This window comes from Pagrus major, chromosome 17 (genome assembly GCF_040436345.1).
Source record: "Pagrus major chromosome 17, Pma_NU_1.0".
Taxonomy (NCBI): domain Eukaryota; kingdom Metazoa; phylum Chordata; class Actinopteri; order Spariformes; family Sparidae; genus Pagrus; species Pagrus major.
Window position 1 is genome coordinate 12,647,239 of NC_133231.1, and position 14,097 is coordinate 12,661,335.

A 14,097-nucleotide genomic window follows, 5' to 3' on the forward strand; every position below is an offset into this window, starting at 1 on the left:
ATTCAGTCTGCTCTGATTGGTCAGCTCACACACACCTGAGCCAGCACCACTCACCATGTCTTCGGTCAGCTCTGTCCTGGTTTCAAGTTCCAGGTAGCTTAATTTCTCCCGTGAATATAGGAATCATTTAAGCAAATGTGTGACATGGTGACGTAGTTTGATGTCACCAAGTCCTGGAAATAAAGGCAGGACTGCTGACGAGGCGTTTCAGGCAGATCAGAAGCAGTGTTTTCTGTGGGAGAGAGGAACTCCCGTTGGTGCAGACTTTGGGCTTTTTAACTTTCAAGATGTTTTTACATGCATATGAACCTATATAACACACTGAAGGAAAGGAAAAAGAAGTGAAAAAACATAGTAGGTCCCCTTTCTCCGCATCAAACTGCACTCACTCATAGATAATAGCCATTCACGAAAATGTCGAAAAGCAAAATGTTAAAGAAAGGGAGGAAAACTTCCTGGTATCGATCCTTTATACGGATCCACACCAAAACTTAATGGGGTCTATTCTGGGCATCCACCCTCCATCCAAGTTTTGTGGAAATCCATTCAGTAGTTTTACATAACGAGATGAGACAAAGATGAACAAATAAATGGAATAATAACGGTGACAAAAGAAAAAGAAGAAGCTATTTTTGAAGGAGCGCTGTACAGTTTCTTGTGTTATTCCACCGGTTTTCCCTCAGGCTGTGACATGCTCTGACATCTTTTGCTGCTTCCATGGTTATGTCAGTTTTTCGTCAAGTAAATATTGAATTTTGTTTTGTTTTTGTTTTATTTCAGTAAAGAACTCGGTCTCTTTGTCTTTACATACGCTGCAGTGTAGCAGGACATCTGGCTCGCTCTCTTCTCTCTCTCACTATCTTCTCTCTTCACCCGTCTCTCTTTCTGTGTCTTCTTTCTCCTTTTTCTTCCCATCTCTCTCACTCTCTTCAGTTTAGCTCAGTTTGTTTTATTGGCATGAATGTTAGATGAACAGCATTGCCAAAGCTCTTCCATCTCTCTTTCTTTTCTCTACCCGTCTCCCTCTCAAGATAAATCTGATCTGAGGTCATCTGTTATTCAGAACACTGACACCATATGGTCAGCCACCCACTCAGAGTACATCTAGTCAGTTTCATGAAAACTTAAAATCTTCCCATATTAAATATTGATAGAGCTTTATATTGACCGGCTGTCACAAGCCCTGCTTAGAGTTTAACCTGCTAGAACTTTGAATCGTAACTCGCTCATGCATTACAAAAGATGCTGACCTGAAGAAGTCAACTTATTAAAAGACACTGTTAAAAACAAAGCATTATATTCAGACGTAAGAAAGAAAGAAAGAAAGAAAGAAAGAAAGAAAGAAAGAAAGAAAGAAAGAAAGAAAGAAAGAAAGAAAGAAAAGGAAGAAACACCGTTGAATCAAATTAAATGGGATATGTTTAGCAATGTAATCCATAGCCATCAGAAAAAAACAACAGTTACATTAACAGTTGTAACACTACATATCGTGCTGTTCATCACAGCCGCAGGTCGACCTCTTTTGCAATTAAAAATGTGAGGCTTCAGGCGCTACCTTGGTCAGAGCTGTTGTAAAGAAAGAGACACACGCAGCAGCTGCCCCTGCTGACCCAGTGAATTGGTATTGAGAATACTGAGAAGCAACTGGTGGGAATGGACTGTCCTCAGGGTTGTCAGTGAAATAAAGAAGTGAGAAAAGTTGGACTTGTCTCAGGATTTTTCATGGAACTGAATGAACTCTTGAGTTCGTCTGCATTCCCTGCCCAGTCGTCTCTATCTGTCATAAAACAAAATGTTCAAATCCCCGTTAAGTTCTACAGAACCACTTGCTTCCAAATACCACACATACCATTTTTTTTAAGGTGAAGTAGTACAAAGTTCAAGCAGGATGGAGGTTGGTTGATTGATTGATTGGCTTGTTGGAACTTACGTCCGTAGGTTAACAGACATAACGTCATCGTTTCCCAAAAGTAACCAAGTAGTTTTTAAAGCTCCTGTTGGTAAGATTATAAGAAGTAAAGTTAAGAAGTTTATTTTTTGAGTTTCATTCCCAGCTCGTCAAATACGAACTCTTCGGGATTGTAGGTCCGGTCCAAATCCGTCCTTTGTAGTTTTCAGTTTAGATGATTCCTGCTTTATTTTGTACGGTTCATCCTCATGTGTCTTATTGTGACTTTCCTCCTCCTGTCTTTGTCTTTTTCCCGCACTTTTTCTGTGTACACCCGTGTTGCATTTGCTCATCAGCCCTTGTGTATTTAAGTTGCTCTTGGTGTCACGGTGTTTGCTCCTCGTGTGTTTTGCAGTCCTGCCTGTGTTCCCCGAGCTTCATCCTGGTTTCTACTTCAGGTAGTTTTGTATTTCTCTTTAGATTTGCCCCAGCCTGTTTCTGTCAGTTTTGTTGCCTGCCTTTAACTTTATGACCACAGCTTCTTATCATTAAAGCTCACTTTTTGTTTGACTACCTGCCTGACTCTGTATGTCTTGTGTTTGGGTCCCTTTTTGCTATCCACAACAAATTGGATTGATTGGTATATCACCTGCGCACAAAATTGCACTTTGGCATACGTGCTGCATGCAATTTGAAGTTATAAAGTTTTCTTATTTGTACGCAGATTAATGAGACCAGGTTTGCATTCCACGGATGTCACCATCTTGAAAACGGCATGAACTGGCAGCCTGTGTAGAATACTGAAATGCCAGTTTGATGTCCACATAACCACAGAAATCTACACGGTTATAAGGGATATAATTAACAGAAAGCGAGAGATTTCATATGGGCTGTGGTGGATTAGAAATGCTGGCAAGAATCAGAAGTCTTTCCTTCATGGTATGAACTGCATTTTACAGCAAGAATAAAAGGGGCTCACGTGACTTTGGAGAGGTGTATGTGGATGCACCACTACCAAAGAAAAGCCACAGGTATACTGTGTGACGTACAGTGTGAATGGCTGGATAGAAAACACTGATACCAAATTATCAATGGACCATTGGCTAACCCCCTGCTACGCCTCCTCTAACACTGTGGTGAGCAGTGACTAACCAAAATACTCAAATTCATAAAAACTTTACGCTCACACAGGACAGTGGAGCCCGCAGCATGTATCAGTAAAATTGAGTACATACAATGAAGCTCTTTGATTTATTGTATTTTTACTGTCATCAAAGTCAATGTTCACAACACAGTCTTTTATAACCCTACAACAGACAGATGGCTGGTTACTGTATATATGAAATGTATTTATTCAGTCGTATTTCTAAAGCTTTGTTTGAACAGGTGTTTTAAGGCACAGATACAGACAATGATGCAGACATAAATACACACACAAGAACACAGACACACAGACACACACTCAGTAGTCAAAGTCTTATCTTATCCAGAAAGAGCAGCTGCAAAGTATGACCCTAGCTTAGCTGTTAATGATTGGTGGTGTGTGTTTGGAAGTGTGTGTGTGTGTGTGTGTATGTGTGTGCGCGCGCATTATTTTACCCCCACAATCTCACCTCTTTCTCAACTGACAAGAGCTCATTATTAGTGGTCCAGCTTTGATTTGTGAAGTTCAGCAGGGTGAATTTGAACATCTGTCGCATTTCAAGGTTGTTTCTGTAGGGGAGAGCAAATACAGGCAGGGCCAAACTACCAAGTTAGTTATTAATACACACACACACACATACACACACACATGCATTCACACATTCAGCAGCAAAGTGTGTGAAAAACCAATACGTAAGATTACTGCATTCACAAATATTTCTTATATTTGCACAGTGTTATGGGGCTGTATGATATCAGCTGATATGATTCTTTACTTTGAGAGAATATGTGCTAAGGCACTTAGAAATATTTAATGACTTTGTTCTTCTAAGCCTGAAAGTTTTAGCATCAATGTGTCTGTACATTATTGAAGTGCTTGGTTAATTAGTTTTCATTTCTTGCAGCATCATTTTATCGCCCAAAAATGTACATGTTGCATAGCAACACTGTCAGCTTTAGAGGCATATGTAACTTTGTACATATAATCTATATTTTTATCTCTATATAAAGAGATGGAACCTGGGTGGCATAGTGAGGTATTCAATACAGTATGGCAACAGCAACAGCACACACCTATTAAAATTTAAGATACTAAAATAGTCACTCTAAATGAAATGGTGTATAAAATTATACATGTGATTTATTGCAGGTTTGCCATATTGTATTACTTTAGATCAGGGCTGCCCAAAGTGGGGCTTGCAGGCCAAAGTTGGGCTGCCAAAAGGTTCAGTTTGGTCCGCTAGATGTTTCTAGGGGGAAAAAAACTAATATTAAGTAAAAATATCATTAAAATTTTTAAGTGGTTTTATTTCTTGTTTGATAAAAATCAATAAATTAAAATTCAAACATAGGATCACTTTTTATCAATTTCATTATATAAGCACAGGGGGCAAGCAGAATGAATCTTTGCACAGGAAGTCAGTCACTTACGAGCACTCAGAATCCTTTTACTGGCTTCATCTTAGCAATACAATACAATACAATACAATACAATAGGTGCTTCCTTTTGGCCTGGGGCCGCCATTAAGTGGCAATTTTAGCCATCCATGGGAAAAAGTATGGGCACCCCTGGCTTAATGTTCTATTGTGTCCGCTATTTGAGTCATTTTGAATGGAAAATTTTTATTTATTTTTAACATGAATTACAGTATCATGTAACTGAGAAGTCTCTTACTTAAGGTTTTATCCTAAAAGAGTGACAGTGGGACATGCAGTAGCAGGGTGTAAAAGGCTCTACTCTCACTGTCATTCACTGAGTTAACAGCACTACACACTTCATGTGGCACATGCATATTAAAGCACTTATAACATTTGGCATCCGACCTTCATGTGGAAAGTGACACAGTGTGAGACACCGTGTCCTCTGTCATTGCAACAGGTGACGGGTCACCTCAGAGACGACTTCAGTATGCAAGCTGGTAGAGTGGCTCCAATCAGAGATGAATATGTGAACAGTGGGATTTGCGTGCTTGGAGGTGTGTGACACTGTGTGCATACTGCTGCATTTATGTATTTGCATGCATTTATCTGAGTTCATCTACACATTTGTGTGTTTCCATGTGTGTGGGTGGACAGATGTGTCAAGTCTGCATGTTTGTGCATGCTCATCTGTGTGTATTTACATATTTATATATTGATGTGTGTGTGTGTGTGTGTGTGTGTGTTGTGTGTGTGTGTGTGTGTGTGTGTGTGTGTGTGTGTGTGTGTGTGTGTGTGTGTGTGTGTGTGTGTGTGTCCAGTCAGAGGTGACCAGTTGTCACCAAGCTCTGACAGAAACCAGGTATCAGAGAGACATGGTGTCACCTTGTCGCCTCCAACCTTTACTCCTGGGTGCTCGTGTGTGTGTGTATGTGTGTGTGTGTGTGTGTGTCATACATCTCTTGAGACACCTCCTAACCCACCCCAGGCAGACTGCATGGATGACACACACAGAAGGGTCCCAGGAGTGAACCATGGGTGATGAAGCAGCAGCATGTGTGTGTGGTTCACATCTCTTGAGATTCACTACCTCTCACAGAAAAAGAACACACACACACACACACACAGATGGTTTTGACGTAACGAAAGTTGAGCTCCGCTCTTTCAGGTGCTTGATGGTGCAGTCAGTCAATATCAGGGTCAGGGTCAAAGGATGAGTTGTAGGTGGACGAGGAGGAAAGGAAGGAAGGAAGAAAGAGCCTGGAAATTGAGACAGACAGAACAGCAGAACCATATATTTTGGTGAGACAGATAAGCTCTGAAAAGCATTGTTGTAAATGAGTGTGCTCAAGTTCTACCATCAGTCTACTGTAGTTGACATTTCGGTAACATGGTGAGGGTCAATATTCACAAAACATCCTAAGGATAAAAGCAGCCCCTGTAGGCTGAGTTAGGAGAAACCCCCTCAAAATAAGGGTCTTGTCAGCTCCTAAGTTTGTCGTCCAGGAGCAATTCAAGAAGCATTTTTAAAAACTGTATTTAATTTAATTTCATATTTTATTCAATTCAATTTAATATTTAATTTGATTTAAAATAGTATCTTAAGTTTAATTGTTTGGATTTATTGTTTCATTGTTGGAGTAGTCATTGTAATTCTAAATTAATTTAATTAAAACTAAATGAAATATGTACCATTTAACATTTAATGAAAACAAAACGAAATTGAGTTTGAGTCCGTTTTATCACAAAAAAACAAACAGAAAACAAAAACAAACTGTTATCTTTAATTTCATGAAAAATGTTCCATGAATAATTCAATCTAATTCAATCAAATCCATTCTAGTTCCTTTCCACACTTGTATGTACTGGTGAAAATGTTATTGCACATTCTGACACATACTGACCAACTGGTCCCCAACATTTACTGTAGACATAGTGAGTAAATTAATTCAGAGATATGATGTCATTCATATCAACGGGTTCAACCCTGCTCCTTCTCTCAGCATAGCACAAGTTATCTCAATCCCTCAGTAAAATCTAGCATCTTAATGGATAGCTGCTAAGAGGAAACTCATTGCTTGGAACTTTAAACACCATTTAGGTGACTCCTAATGGTAAGCTGAAGGTCCAATTTGTAAGAAAGTTGATTTTTGAGTCTCATTCCCAACTCGTCAAATACTGATGCTTTGGCATTGTAGGTCGGGTCGGCCGTCATCCCAAAGCATCAGTATTTGGTGAGTTGGGAATTCTTACAAACTGGACCTTTAAGGCACTTTATGAATATGCCCTGGAGGCTGGATGTATGCAAGGTGTGAAAGTGTTTCCTGCAGATGTGATTCTACTAATAAACGCTATACCTGGACCTATGTGTCTCTTTAAAGATTACGTAATATATGAAACAATGTCTGTATCAGAGGGTACTGCATTTCGTATTTCACTTTGGAGTTTGCCTCTGGGTTTCTATAACAAGGATGGATACGATTTCTATTTCTCTGTCTTCAGACATATTAGAAACATATTGGATGTCATCTATCCTCCATCCAGCAAAGTGACAAAGTGCTTTCTCACCAATTACTAACTGCCATCTCCCTCTTCACACCTGGCAGGCAGAGGATGTAGCTGACAATGTGTGTGTGTGTGTGTGTGTGTGTGTGTGTGTGTGTGTGTGTGTGTGTGTGTGTGTGTGTGTGTGTGTGTGTGTGTGTGTGTGTGTGAGTGTGTGTGTGATGGAGAGAGAGAGCCACACAGACAGATTAAGTCACAGAGAGAGGTTTTAAAGAGGTTGTCACTTGTGTTTACGTTTCCTCAGTCTTCATTAGGTGAATGACATATCGTCGTCTCTGTGATATCACACTGCTGTAGTTAACTCTCTGTTGTTTTTCCACGTCGTTCTCCTTTTCAGAACCATTTACAGGACCGTTATACTGTACGATAGAATCAGCAAGACTTGACTATGCTTCTCAGTGCAATACTATTAAACAAATTAAACAAAGGTGGAGCAAGGATGTCAACAAGAGCGGGGATAGATCAATCATCAATAAATCAAATGGGAGTGTTTCAGTTTCTTGAGGGACTAACGTCGTGGTACCTGGCAACCCAGAGGCAGAGATGACCGTGTACAAATGATCCTGCCTGACATGCGTCACTCGTTCTTTGCCCTCGCTGAAGCCTTCGGCATCTCTCAGTTTGTCGCTGAACGTGGATGGAAGAGATGCTAAAGAAGAAGACATATGCTTCCAAATTTCACTTAACTGTGTGCAATGAGACTTTATCCTTTATTGGCATTTGCCACAAGTCTCACTTGCCCGTCCTTTTGCCTCCACTCTGCAGACTTTATTCCTGAACATCTACCTTTTAAATCCTTTACAGTTTTTTTTTTTTTTTTATCTTTCTGGAGTTAAGATTTAAAGACTAAATCATTTTACTGTCACATCCTTCTATTTATTTTACTAACCTGTAGTGCAGTGTTATAATCTCCCTCTTTTTCATAGCCTGATGTTGGCAGGTATGGAATAGCAGCTGCACGTCTAAAAGCCTGAAGTGCTTGGAAGCTAAAATCCTGGAGAATCATGTCCACTGTGTGTTTTCACTGTATGAGTCTGAAAGCTGAAGGCTGTGTGTTATCAGCGGGTGGACTGAGCCTAAGTCTGTCGGCTGTACAAGCTCAATAACCACCAGCTGTTTAGACCGGTGAAGCACCATCCATCTGTCTGCTTATCTTTTACCCTGAGAAAGCACTTTACCACACATGTCCTATATTTTTTTTTTCCCCATAGTACTTGAATGCTTTTCTGTTCTCTGTTTGTATTCCAAGGATAAACACTACATGTACATATGTGCATATTTGGAGGAGTTCAGTTGGGTGGTGTTATCCCACAAATAAACCTAAACGTCTGACCAGCTGTAAAGGTTCCTCCTTACTCAGGTGTGCACACACTTAGACAAGGCTTCCCTTTCACTGAAGAAGAAGCGGCCTGAAGGCACAGAACGTCCCTCACCAGACAGGTTCTCAGCAAACTGGTTAATGAAAACAGGTTTACAGAGAAACAAGGATATGAACATGTTGGATAAGGACCTTCCTGACTTCCTGAGTACTACAAGGATGCAAACCACCAACCACTACTGTTCAGTTTTTTTAGCCTTGGGACTTTAATCTTTTAGATCTTGTTCATCGCCTGCTGATGTTTCAGTGCAATGTTGTTCTTGATTACAGAATATTAAATGTTGTGCAGTTGAACTTTTGTTATTTGGAATCAATTTATCCTGCATACCCATACTGCATAGAGCTATACTATATACATCTAATTATAAGTACGAATGTTACAACTGTACAGCCAAAATAACTGTGACAAATAATAGGTATTATTATAGAATAAGTTAAAAGTGGGAAAAAAAAGTCTATAGAATATACATGATATACAGTAATGCACATCTTGTCATTTAACTGAAAACAAACAGCAGTGGACACTAACCCAAATAACTGGAATAGACAGGGATCTCCTATGGGTAAATCGTGCACCTTCATCGTCAAATGGTCCAGTTTTAATATGATGAATATTAGAATTATTGAATAAGTAATTTGTTTAATATTGAATCATTTCAGTTCCAAGCAACTCAAATGGCTCAGATGAACTCATGTTGATGCCAGTGATTGGGCATCTGTCAATTTAGAAAAACCCTTCTCTAGTCTTCACGTATATTTCAGGCTGTGCACATTAGATCGGGAGCAGTCCAACATTAAACACAACTCTTTGTGTGGTAAAACTCAGAGACACACCTTTAAAAATCAAGATGCTGAGGATGGGACCCATCAAAATGGGAACAAGTTTTGATCTGTTACAGCCTAGATTAGTTCTTACAGCAGCATTATTTACTCAGAGATTTCAAAGAAGGAGGAAAATACCAGGCCTTGTCTCTAACTTCATCCCGACTATCTTTCTCTTTGTCTGCCTTTCTAAGCTAGACAACATAGGGAGAAATACATCTTCTGTTATTCCACACACAGACAAGGAGGCAGACAGGGCAGTGTTTCTCTGAGAGGAACATGGTGGCACAGTAATACATACAGTTGCCTCACAGTAAGAAGGTCCTGGGTCGTGATAGGGCCTTTCTGTGTTTGTATGTTCCCCCTGTGCTGGTGAGGATTTCCTCCAGGCTCTATGGTTCCCCCCCACATAAATCAAAATTAAGTATATAAGGTTAGGTTATGTATGATATGCTAAACATACTTTAGGTTTCCAGTTCCAGTCACTTGATGAATTCATGCATCTTATAGTTCTTTGGACCTGAGTCCTTGTGCCTATGTCTCTGCGTGATGTATGCATTCATTACTCATCAACACTACCTTTATATAACCAATGAAGGCCATGAAGAGCAAGCTCTCTTATGCATCCCTGATAAAGTACATACAAAAACACCACATATATAAATTACAATATAGTAACATTAAAGCAAAAATGCCATACATGTAAAGCAATAGAGCAAACACAAATTCAAATAAAAGCTACATTCGCACCACTCTCTGTCGATAAAAAGAGATTTAAAATGATTAAAATCTCTGTTTTGCTCTTTAATAGCTCAGCATCTGTGTGATCTGTTTCTGTCGCCTTGTGCAACTAAAAAAAGAACTTACACTTTGCTGTGTGGAGTTACACGCGTATACGTTTGCTCTGAGTTGGTCAGGTTTGAACACTTCCATCACTCGCGCTGCGTGTTTATGTGTTCACCTACAGAATAATTAAGTGCTTATGAGCGAACAGGAACAAAGAAGCATCTGCTGAAATAAAGCAACATCTGTCTCTGAGACACTAATGAAGCAGGTAAACATGGGTCTGTAGAAGAAGGTGCACTATGAACACCTGGTCTCTTCTTTAGAATTAACACTTCAGGTTGCTCTACAGTAACCCCCTCATTCATGACTTTGAACAATTAAGACACAGTGAGGTAACGTGGACTTATATATTTGTACAATTCAGCGATTTTAAATTTTGAAGGGAAACGTCGATAGAAAGAACGACTGCTTGAGATGCCATTATTACTCATATCTATATTTTTGCATGGCCGCGTATGCGTGTGTGGTTGATGGCTGTCGTGTCCGCACCCACACAACCTCCCACAAATACACACATCTATTTGTTATGGCAAAAGACTGCGGGTGACATTGAGTGATAGTTGATTGATGGCCTCAGCTGATTGCTGTTCATACCACTGCAGCCAGTCAGCTACACACACACACACACACACACGCACACACACACACACACACACACACACACAAACACTTTCTGCCAGTCTGCCACCACAGAGTTAGCAACAGTCTGCGTTTTGCCTCCCTCACTTCTCCAAGCCAGTCGCTCTGCACTGCGGCAGGCAGGGGAAGCAGACACACTCTCACACACACACACTCTTCTCTGCTCCACTCCCATATTTTTTGGAAGGGAAGAGACGAGGAGCGAGCAAATGCAAGACAGCACGTCGTTTTTCGTGTTTTTTAGCGGAGAGCTGCTGTAGAATCCGGCTGACACTTCAAGGATTTCTTGCCTTGTTCTCAAAGTTGTTTCAAAGAGATTCGGAGTATCGTCATTACAAAAGGAATATGCACAACTCAGCCTGCCAGCCAATAAAGAGACAGACAAAAAGTGGGAAGACAGAAGAGAGAATTTGGACCTATGTGGTGGATTTTGGAAGCGGGGCGAACATGCAATGTTCCAGTGGTCTTTTTTTTGGATGGGAGTGAGGAGGCAGGAGCGATGCCAGAGGTTTCTCGCCTGCTCTTCTTTAAAAAAAAAAACACTCTTGCAGCAGCTGACCCCTTGGGCTCTGGCTATGCTTAGCCTCCACCTGCGTGCCACCGCTGATAAAGCGATGGAAAGCTCCCGCTCTCGTTCCAGGATATAGATGCAGCCGGGCCTTGTGATTTCGTCCATTCTGTGCTCTCCATATGCAATATAAATCATATCCAGTACAGCGGTATCCAGCCAGGCGAGCTGTCCAGCAAACCGGCACCCAGCCCAGAGAAATCGCAGCCCCAGTGGAGGAGAAGGAGAGGCAGAAAACGGTGGATTGAATGAACGCTGAGGGAGAGAGGGAGAGACAGAGAGAGAGGAGCTTCCAGACAGGGTGACCTACATTCAACACTGTCTGGAGTCAGCGTGAGAGGGAGAGAGGGAGGGAGGGAGAGAAAGAGAGAAGGGGACACAGAGAGCCAGCAGGAACAGAAAACCAGAGGATGAGGTAGCAAGAAAGTAGACACAGAAACAAAGAGAAACAGAGAAACAGAAGAGGCAGAAAGATGAAGCTGATCCTCGGCCGAGATCTATTTCTGACTCCATCCTGCCATTTCCCTTTTGTACATTTACTCGTGCCCCTTCCTCTTCCCATATCCCCTTTCTCCTTCTCCCTGCTGTTCTGCTGCTTTCTCTCCATCTCGCAACATTAATCACCCATTGTCTGAGGTGTCTGGGGGAATGCAGCTGCCTGTAGTGTAACCTCAGTCTGTGGCACACAAACAGGCAGGCAGAGAAACAATCATTAAGTCTAGTCACTTTTCACACTTTTGTTGTTTTTGCTCATGCTCCTCATCCTCTTCTACAAGCTCTTTTCCCTTTGTCTCTTCATCTCCTATTGCCCCCCCCCCCCCCCCCCTCTCCCTGCATCCCCTTTTTGTAACCCTCTTTCCTCCATGTCCAACGACCCCATCCACACTTATCTCTCTCCTCCTTCTTCTCCTCCTCCTCTGTCAGCGTTTATCTATCTCTGGTGAGCTCTAACAGTATTTTTATGGTGGATTACTTTGTCTAGCTGCATGCTGTTATCTAGCGTCACTGGAGGGGAAGAACAGCACCGAAGCAGCAGCCCTATCTGTCTATCTGTCTGTGAGTCTGACTCGTGAGCTAGCTTCATATCTATATGATTGCTGTCTGGATGGAGAGCTGTCTGTGTAAAAGCTGGTGACGTACAAGCTGGTTTTCACAGCTTGTTGTAGCTGAACGTACAGTCGCTGCCTGGCTGACCGCTGACCACTGCAAGGTTACAGACTGGCTTTTTGACTACTGGCTGCCTTGTGTATGAATCTTTGCATAGTCCAAGTCCAAATAGATAACCGCTCTTTTGCCTACAGCTTGTCTTTTTTCTCCTTTTCACCCATCTTTCTCACAATTTCCTCCTCCCTCCCTCCTTCCCATCCCATCCATTCCATCCACTTCCATGTCAGTCCTCAGGGATCAGTGTTGAGGACATGAGAGGGGATTGCAGTTGAAGGAGAGGAAATGACATGGGTAATGGAAGAGGACACACAGGCACCTGTCAGGGAAAATCAAGGGTAGAGAGGGGGAGGAAATAAATTATTCATGAGGCAGAATTACAGTGCTTTTCACCTTATTGAAGCTTGATCAGAATCAAATTTTTTCCCTTTAAAATCTTAAATCTTCCGTCTTTGCAGCATCCCTTATTTCTGACTTTTAGCATAGGAAGACATGTTACAGAACGAATGAGATATCATTACTGTTATTAGTTCAATTTTCAAATTGTGTACATCTCTGGCTTCCTCAAAGATATCTTTTTTTTTTTCTTCAGAGGGTCACATAAAGCTGTTAATGATTAGAATCACCCAGTCGCCAGAATAGATTTACGTTTCTGCAAACTGCAGATATGTTTATGTTGCAGCTTTACGTTTCATTTGGCTAAACTTTCGATTTTATTCAATAATTGTATTATTTTACCATGCCTATGGTCTGGTTAGGTTTTGGCACAAAAACCTCTGGGTTAGGTTAAGGAAAAGATCCGGTTTTGGCTTACTTGGTTTCTCTATGTTGCAACTTAATGTTTGTTTAGATTCAATTTCTATTCCTCTCTCGTCTCAATGCTGCGCCTTTGCTGTGGTTTGCTTTAGGCACAAAAACTACTTGGTTATTGTTCGGAAAACATCACGGTTTGGCTTAAAATACCTCTTTTGCTCGCAACAAACACAGCTGGAGATGGCCAGACTTCCTGTGAAAAATATCCCTTTTTAGTTGCCACAAACACGGTTGGAAAGTTCCCCAGTTCTCCTTAAAAATAGCCAATGGTGTCAGGCTAACAAATGCTGCAACGCAGACTCAAACTGCATCCCCCATTTGGCAAGCCTCATCATCTATAACTCCACCTCGGTCCCTTCGACCCTCCTGATGTGAGAATCGGTTCATACATGTAATGTCAATGTGATATAGCAGGTTTCGTACAAATGTCAATATGGTACAAACAAAACTTGGACACATCTGTGGTTTGCAGAAAAGTTTACAGCTAACATTATATCCCAGCGACAAGGCTGTGCTACAGATATAGCTGGAAATTGTCCGAATGCATCGTCAAAAATATCAAAATGACACATATACAAATTTGAACGTATCTGTGGTTTGCAGACATTTATTATGCACAATGTTATAAGTGGTTTATTAGAAAGGAAACTATTAAATGTCTATCTGTGATACACTTTTATATTTGTCAGTACAGCTAAGTATTCCCTACTGCTCTCTGTGGTCAGCACAGTGCACACTTTACCCGGCATCCACATCCCCGATCTCATATCTTTGTAAGAGTTATAATGTGATGTTTTTAAATGGAGTGCTATTTCCCCTCTTTGTAGCACTGTGGTTGCCTAAATCATCACT